Genomic DNA, 9,228 nt, shown 5'->3' with positions numbered 1-9,228 from the left:
AATACTCAATAAAAGATAATATAAATAATCACTAGATATTATATGATTAAGAATATATAATCCTAATATATAAAATATAATTAAAAGCCAAGATATAATTGTTATAGTACTTTCAATAGTTAAAATCAATATTAGTATTATTATATAACATATGAATATGAATGTTGACATATATATATAATGTATAAATATTAAATATTCTGATATGTTATCTTATAACATTAATAATTAAATTCAAGTACAAATTAAAGTATAAAAGTTATGCTATTAACTTTACTTTCATTATAAATGTTAATATTAATAATCGTATTATTATTTTTATTACTTTTTATATATAAAAAAAAATATATGAAACTCGAGATGTACAAATATTGTTATTGATATTATTAATACTATTAAGTATATTATTATTAATAGTTTCATTATTATTAATAAAATTAATACTAAATATTAATGTTTATATAATAATATTATTATTTTCTTTATATAAATATAAATATATATATATATATATATATATATATATATATATATATATATATATATATATATATATATATATATATATATATATATATGTTTACAGATATATAAATAAAACAGTATTATTATTTATTATTATTAATATTACAATATTATTATTAGTTAATATATATATAGGTATTTATCAAAAATTATATGTAAAGCTAGAAAATCGAATTTGATATTTGTCACAATCAATCCATTACTATATTGTTATATATTCGTTTTACAAATCACTAACAAACAAATTCTGGTATAAATCAATATCTGTTTCATTTTCTTTTTATTTATTTTTCTGTAGTTGATTGATCCTGTCTGTGGAAGTTACGCTATAAAACAATGCAAACATATTAAGATATTACGATATTCATTCAGTATTACATCTTCCATATCAATTATAAATGTTTATAGTCCAAAATTGTCGAATTAAATAAAAACCGTGAATGAACACAGGTACCTGTGCTCTGTACCTTCACCTTTTATTAAGTTCTTCGAATCTGAAACGATATTCAAAATATAGTAAAGTAGTTTTGTTAAAAATCCTAAAGTAAATCTTTCTGCAAAATCCCATGATCCAATTCTTTGCATCAAGCTTTAATTTTGAAATCAAACCTTAATTTTCTAAAAGTCAAACAGGTGTTCATCACAAAATTCGGAATCAGTTTTATGTTTTGAGTTTAATTGAAGGCTCAGAAAGTCTCTAAGAAGAACTTGCAACATTTTTTATTTAGAAAACCTGATCTAAAACTTCCTAAATCTCTGAAAGTGATTTGGAGTTCATGTCAAGGTCGACATATCTGTTACAGCCTCTTTTTTTTTTTTCGTTTTGCTTTAAATTAATTCAAATCACTTATTAAGGACGTTCTGTTTCAATTTCTGAGATAATTCGAAGTCTATAACCTGTTAAAGACTTTAGTTAGATTACTAGTCAAATCAGTTCGTGGTGATGAAGAAGAGGGGAGAGTAAAATGGATAAATCGATTTTTGATTGTTAAACAAACAGAAAAACGGTTATAGCTTAATGGTTAGGGTGTGTTGTGAGTTAACGAGGGGTCGCGGGTTCGAGCCCCGGCTTGGACGATTGATTATCCTTTTTGAGTCTCTAAGGTAGTTTCTTTATTAATCAGTATTTTTATTACTACATTATTATTATTTCATTATTAGAAAACAAAATATTATTATTAACATTATTATTAATTAAAATTACCATGTTGTTATGATCAATATTATCATTTAAACTATTATTTTTATCTATATTATTATAATTAGTATTAATATTACTTATTATTAAGTATTAGGTATTATTATTAATATTATAGTTTTATTATAAAAATAAAATAACTTCTTATTATTATTAAATATTATCATTATCATTTGTTATTAGTATTATCATTATTAGTAAAAGTTATTATTATTATTAAATCTTTATTCTCAAAATTATTATTTTAACGAATAATTATACATAACATAAAATTAAAGCTATAATAATGGTAAACGTTTTAATGGAATTTAGTATAAATTCTATATAACCATAAAAAAAAAAATTAAAAAAATATATATACTAGTAAATGAAATTATGTGATTTCCATTATATGTTTTAATAGATGAACAATCAATATAGGTTTGTGAATCCGAGGCCAACCTTATGCGTGTTCAGTGATGTTATATGTATTTTTACTACAAAATACAGTATGGTGAGTATATAGTCCCTTTAAACTTTAAATATTTTTGGGCTGTGAATACATGCACTGTTTTTATAAATGATTTACGTTATGGACACAAGTGATCAAAAATAAATTCTACGTTGAGTTGTACCATGGCATATTTCTTTATACTTGGTAGCTAATATTTACGTGAGGAGCGTAAACGCGAATCCTGTTGATAGATCTATCGGGCCTGACAACCCCAACTGGGCTGGACGACCAGTTTTAAACGGTTGCACAGTACTTCGTTTCTGTATACTACACTTGGTACGGTGTAGTAGTTATTTAAGAATATGCTGCTGTGATTTAAATGTTAAGTATGGTTACCAAGTGCTCAACGACTTTTCCATACACTTGCGAGTGTATTATGTATGTATATGAAATCTTGTGGTCCATAGTTATAATGCTGCTAGCAATAAAACCTATATCTCACCAACTTTATGTTGACCTTTTAAAGCATGTTTATTCTCAGGTTTCCTAGAAGTCTTCCGCTGTTTGATTATATGTTACACAAGCTATGTGCATGGAGTCTTACATGGCATATTTTTTTCAAGGAAACGTTGCATTCACCAAATCATCACCATGTATCTTATTTTGACTGTATTGTCAACGGAAGTACTATTGTAAACTATTATTTATGGTGATTGTCTATATATAGAAATCATCAGATGTCGAAAACCTTTGATTTAAATATTCATTTATGGTGTGCCTTTTCAAAAGAATGCAATGTTTACAAAACGTATCATATAGAGGTCAAATACCTCGCAATGAAATGGATGAATGACTTGTTCGTCCTTATGGTTTTGGAGCGATCGTCACAGCAAGTCTTACCCAGTCGTTTAACAGTTAATACCCAATTCATAGTGTAACAAGCATTTGCAACAGCTTCACCCCAAAAATGAACAGGTAAATATGAATCAGCTAGCATAGTTCTAGCAGTCTCAATCAAAACCCTATTCTTTCTTTCAGCAACACCATTCATCTGTGAAGCGTATGCAGAACTGAATTGCATATTGATATCTTTTCGATACAAAAACCTACAAGAAATCGATTCTTGAATTCTGTACCATTGTCACAACGAATCTTTTTTACTTTCAAATTAAAACCTGTCTCTAATCGATTGATTAGCACTTTCAAGTTCTCAAACGTATCGGACTTCTCTTTCAAGAACATTACCCAAGAGAATCTTGAATAATCATCAGTTACCACCGGAAATACTTACTTCCATCAATGCTTTCAAAACAGATTGGACCGAAAAGATCCATATGTAACAATTCAAGTGGAGCAGAGATAGGATTGTACTTTACCAACTTATGAGCTTTCTTGCTCTGCTTACCCTTCTTACACGGAACACATATTCCTAGAATTTGAAAAGATCGAAGATCAACACCTTCTATAAGATTTTTGTGAACCAGATGGTTCATCTTCTGAAAACTTAAATGACCCATGCGTTTATGCCATGTGATAGAATCTTGTTCAGTCGCTTTAGAAACAAAAGCTTTATGATGTTCAGTAGTTAAAGTAGCAACATTCATATCTAGCATGTATAAATCAGCTTGTCTAGGAGCCTTCATCAAAATCATTTCTGGAGGAATCACAAACTCTGGTTTCAAAATGTAGCTGAATTCGTCATCAAATGCTACTTTGAAGGATTTTTCACAGATTTGTGAAATTGATAACAAATTGTTTGCAAGCTCTTGACAGTAGTTTACTTTGTCAAAACTAACTTTATCATTCTTCAACAAACCTTGAGCTGAAATTTGACCTCATTTATCTCCAGCAAATGCAATATAACCTCCCTTAATTGGGTATACATCCAAGAGAAGAGATAGCTGTCCAGTCATATGTCTAGAGCACCGCTATCCACTATCCAGGTGTTGTTTGCAGGTAGCCTGGTTCCCTGCATATCACATTAAAAGAATTAATTCATAATGGGAACCCACGCCCGGACGGCAGTAGGTTGTCCATTAACACCCATAGCTTGAAATTCCATCCATTTCCCATTTGAGTCAGGTGGAACCTCATCGTCTGAAACCATAAACTTAGTCAGTTTAGAAGAAGCAACATTGCTCTTCTGGTTTTTCACATTTTGCTCATCTTCAGAGCGATTTACTCGTGGTCTGTTACGGAAAAAGTATTTCCTACGACTAGCTTTTTGTGAAGGTGATCGTGCCTTAAATTCATAGGCTTTACCTCGATCACTTGATTCGGCAACTCTTGCCTCGGTATCTTTCTTAGGAACCTTCATCTTCACAGGGGAAATTGACCTATTGAAGTTCTTTCTCTTATAGTCTCCATAGACAACATTTGTCGTATGTCTTCTAGTGCGAACTGCATCACGAACAGGTGAACCTGTTCTGTGAGCATGAGGTGATCGGTGATCATCATATGTGAGGTCAATCTTACGTCTTGGTGTTCTATACCTTGTAGGATAGTTAGCAGCAATGTGTCCAAACACACCACAACTAAAACATTGTCGAAATTCTCTATATCCTCTAGATTGATATAGGTTATTAGAGTTAGAGGAAGAGGGATCTTGTGTTTTTGCAAACACAGGAGAATCGTTTGAACTTTTTCTAGGAACAGGTTTAGATACAGGTTTAGGTGTAACCGGTGGAACCACTCTATTAGCAAACTTTGGATTTTTCATAATCCGAATTGGCTCATCAGGTGTTATCACCTTCCTTTTCTCTGACTTATCTCCTAGGCCAGTTTTCTTATCTTCCTCATGATCTAAAGATCCTTCAGTGGTATCATCAGAAGGTGCATTCTCAGTTGAGTTATACTTTTTGTTCTTCTCAACATAGTCCTCATAACTAGGTGGAATACAGTCTTCTGGTCGTCCATCAACAACATTTGCATTAACAAATTTGTTCTGAAATGGTGGGGCTGCGGCCTTTAATCCAATACCCTTTCCCTTGGTGCCATTTAATTCCACCATTAATGCATTCCATTGTGGTGCACTTGCCCAACATTTCATCTTAATTGACATAGCTTCTAAATCAGCTTTAACACATTCATTTTCTTTCTTCAATTCGTTTATTGTGTCAACACGTTTAACTAAAGCTTAATTTATATCAAAGTTATAACATTCAAGATCGTGAAGTTGTTTTTTATAAACTTTGATTTGCTCTTTCAACTCATTTTCAACCTTAGTGGTCACATGGTCAGCATGCCATTTTTCTTTCATTTCCTCATATGCCTTAGTTAAATTACCTATTTTTATCTTAGATTCAGCACATTTAACACATTCAATAACAGTAGATGGATCAGAAGATACCCGTTGAGCATTATTTGATGAGGAAGTCTCAGCCATAAATGCAAAGAAATCAGTCTTCTTCCCATCATCGAGCTCATCTTCTGATTCTGACGAGTCTGTAAGAAACTCTGAAGTATCAGCATCTTTACCCAAATGAATCTGCTCAAGTTTATCCCATATATCCTTAGCTTTTGTCAAACCGGAAACCTTTTCAAGATCACTAGCTGATAAGCACATCTTCAATAAGTCAACTGCTTACTTGTTCAATGCTTCGAAATCAGTTTGATCAACCCCAGTATGATCAGCTTTATCTTCAACCTCTGATTCTGACGTCTTGTCCGAATCATCAATTTCTGAATTTACACTCTCGAGATCTGAACCTTCACCCAAAAGAACTAACATCTCCAATTCAACAGCAATCATTCTACCCCATTCGTCTAATTCCTTATCAGCATCAACCAATGTTTCTTCACTATGATCTGCTTCTAGACTGTCTTCGAACACTGAGGTATCACCATACGTATCCTTCCAAATGTTGAAGTAGTAGTCCTCTGATGATGTCAGTGAAACACTTCCAGATTCAGGTGTACGAGGAACTGAATCACGTGCCTTTTTGAATTTGCTCACAACTTGCTTCTGAACCTTCTCTCTTCAAATGGTTCTTGATAATTCTTTAGCTCTTTCAGCACGAGCAGTCAGCTTCTCAATTATGTTTTGACTAGTGACGCAGTCTTCTTCCACTTCGGTGATCTTTGCCATATTGGCTTTAGGTTGTTGGTCAGCCACATTTAACTTTATAAACCAATCATCATCGTCTCCATGAATAACAACCAAAGCTTTGTTCGGACTTTCAGCTGCATCAGCGTCATTTACTTTATCAGTAATGTAGATCTCACGTTTAGTTGAATGACTCTGAGAACTGTAGTTCTGATTCTTGAACGGATTACGATTACCCTGCTTCTTCTGTTTTGTGCACTGTCTTGAAAAATGGCCTAATTCTCCACAGTTGTAACAAGTAACAGAATTCATATCAAAACCCAGTTTTGTATCTTTGGTCAGACTGATCGGTTTCCCAGTTCTCTCTTCATAATCTCTAGCACGTATCACAAGATTTGCCATACCCCACATAATATCCATCTTCTCGGCTTCGTTCTTATCAAGCTGATGATAATCTTCAGTTGTTAGATGAATATTACCTACATGACCATCAAGATAACTATCATAAGAATTTACAAGGCTTGACAGCAAAGCTATATCTTTACTAATCTTTTCTTTTCCAGCTTTCCTCATGTTTTCAATCTTAAGTACAGAAAGAACATCTGATGCAGTCGGTGTAGATGACTCAGTAGTATTCGAGGTAGGCTGTGATTGATTGTTGAGTGAACATGGTGAAACTTGTGGTGGAAATGAAGTTTGTTGAATAGGTGCACTGCTAATATTCAAACCATACATATTCTGATTGTTTGTAGAAAAAGCTGTTTGAAATGGTGTATGAGCCGACTTAGGCGGTGTGTAACCATTTGGACAGTACATTTTGGTGTCTTGAACTTGTTTAGACCTCTTGACTTTGTTTAACAACTCTAGTTCTTCTTTCTGAAGTCTTGCAATAAACGAGTTCACTGTAGGAGTAGCTAATTCTCCACTAGTTTTCATAGTTAATACAAAATCATTCCATTCTAACGGTAATGCTCCAGCTAGACATGTCACTTTGTCTTTCTCTTCAATAGTTACATCATGCTTATGTATTTCAGCTAGCAAATGACGATATCTTTTAACCAATTCTGTAATAGGCTCTCCAACTTTCCAGTGAAAATGATCAAACTCAGCTTTCAGCTCTAAACCTTTTCTAGTTCTGTAAGATGAATTTCCTTCATTGAAAGTACAAAGTGCTTCCCATATCTTGAATGAATTATCATGACACAGAAATTGATGGAAAATCGGACCATCAAGAGCACTTGTCAAATTACAGTACATCTTTTTCTCCAAGTTATACTCCTCACGTTCTTCAGAAGGCATGTTGTGTAAAGTATACAACTCATTCGTAACTGGTGAACGTAGCCATTGAAATTCGGTTTCAATGTACTTCCAAAGCTTCGTGTCTTGACCATCAGACCAAATCTTAAACCTCGACTTCCAAGTAGAATAATTATCCATATTCAGTAACCTCTGACATTTCGTACCACTTCCTGATTCACTCTCAGCAAGGAGTAATCATTGATTCATATATATATATATATATATATATATATATATATATATATATATATATATATATATATATATATATATATATATATATATATATATATATATAATGCTCTGAACTAACGGTGCGGCCAACGCGTAATCATTTGAATTAAACATCTTGAAAACCTTACCAAAGGGTAAACCGTGCAGTTCAGGATATCAACCGTACGTGTGATAGTATCAACCGTACGTGTTAAAGTATCAACCGTACGTGTCACAGACTCAAGCGTACGTGTTACTTTTAATGACCCGAACTTTTCCATGTTTATATATATTAAATGAAATTGATATTTACATGATTAAGTGTTTCCAACATGTTAAGCAATCAAACTTGTTAAGACTTGATTAATTGAAATAGGTTTCATATAGACAATTGACCACCCAAGTTGACCGGTGATTCACGAACATTAAAACTTGTAAAAAACTATATGATGACATATATATGATTATATATATAATTAACATGATATTATGATAAGTAAGTATCTCATTAAGTATTTTAACAATGAGTTATATACATAAAATTGAGTTTATTGAATTAAGAAACTCGAAACGATATATATAACGATTATCGTTATAACAACGTCTTACTAAATACATATGAATCATATTAAGATATTGATACACTATGTTTAATCATGGTAAATGATAAGTAAACATGTCATTAAGTGTATTAACAATGAACTACATATGTAAAAACAAGACTACTAACTTAATGATTTCGAAACGAGACATATATGTAACGATTATCGTTGTAACAACATTTAACTGTATATATATCATACTAAGATATATTAATATAACATAATATCATGATAATGTAATAATTTAACATCTCTTTAGATATAATAAACAATGGGTTAACAACATTTAACAAGATAGTTAACCTAAAGGTTTCAAAACAACATTTACATGTAACGACTAACGATGACTTAACGACTCAGTTAAAATGTATATACATGTAGTGTTTTAATATGTATTCTTACACTTTTGAAAGACTTCAAGACACTTATCAAAATACTTCTACTTAACAAAAATTCTTACAATTACATCCTCGTTCAGTTTCATCAACAATTCTACTCGTATGCACCCGTATTCGTACTCGTACAATACACAGCTTTTAGATGTATGTACTATTGGTATATACACTCCAATGATCAGCTCTTAGCAGCCCATTTGAGTCACTTAACACATGTGGGAACCATCATTTGGCAACTAGCATGAAATATCTCATAAAATTACAAAAATATTAGTAATCATTCATGACTTATTTACATGTATACAAAATTACACATCCTTTATATCTAATCCAAATACCAACGACCAAAAACACCTACAAAGACTTTCATTCTTCAATTTTCTTCATCAAATTGATCTCTTTCAAGTTCTATCTTCAAGTTCTAAGTGTTCTTCATAAATTCTATAAGTTCTAGTTTCATAAAATCAAGAATACTTTCAAGTTTGCTAGCTTACTTCCAATCTTGTAAAGTGATCATC

The sequence above is a fragment of the Rutidosis leptorrhynchoides genome, chromosome 2, assembly GCF_046630445.1.
Source record: "Rutidosis leptorrhynchoides isolate AG116_Rl617_1_P2 chromosome 2, CSIRO_AGI_Rlap_v1, whole genome shotgun sequence".
NCBI lineage: Eukaryota > Viridiplantae > Streptophyta > Magnoliopsida > Asterales > Asteraceae > Rutidosis > Rutidosis leptorrhynchoides.
Note: the sequence above shows the minus strand (reverse complement) of the source record.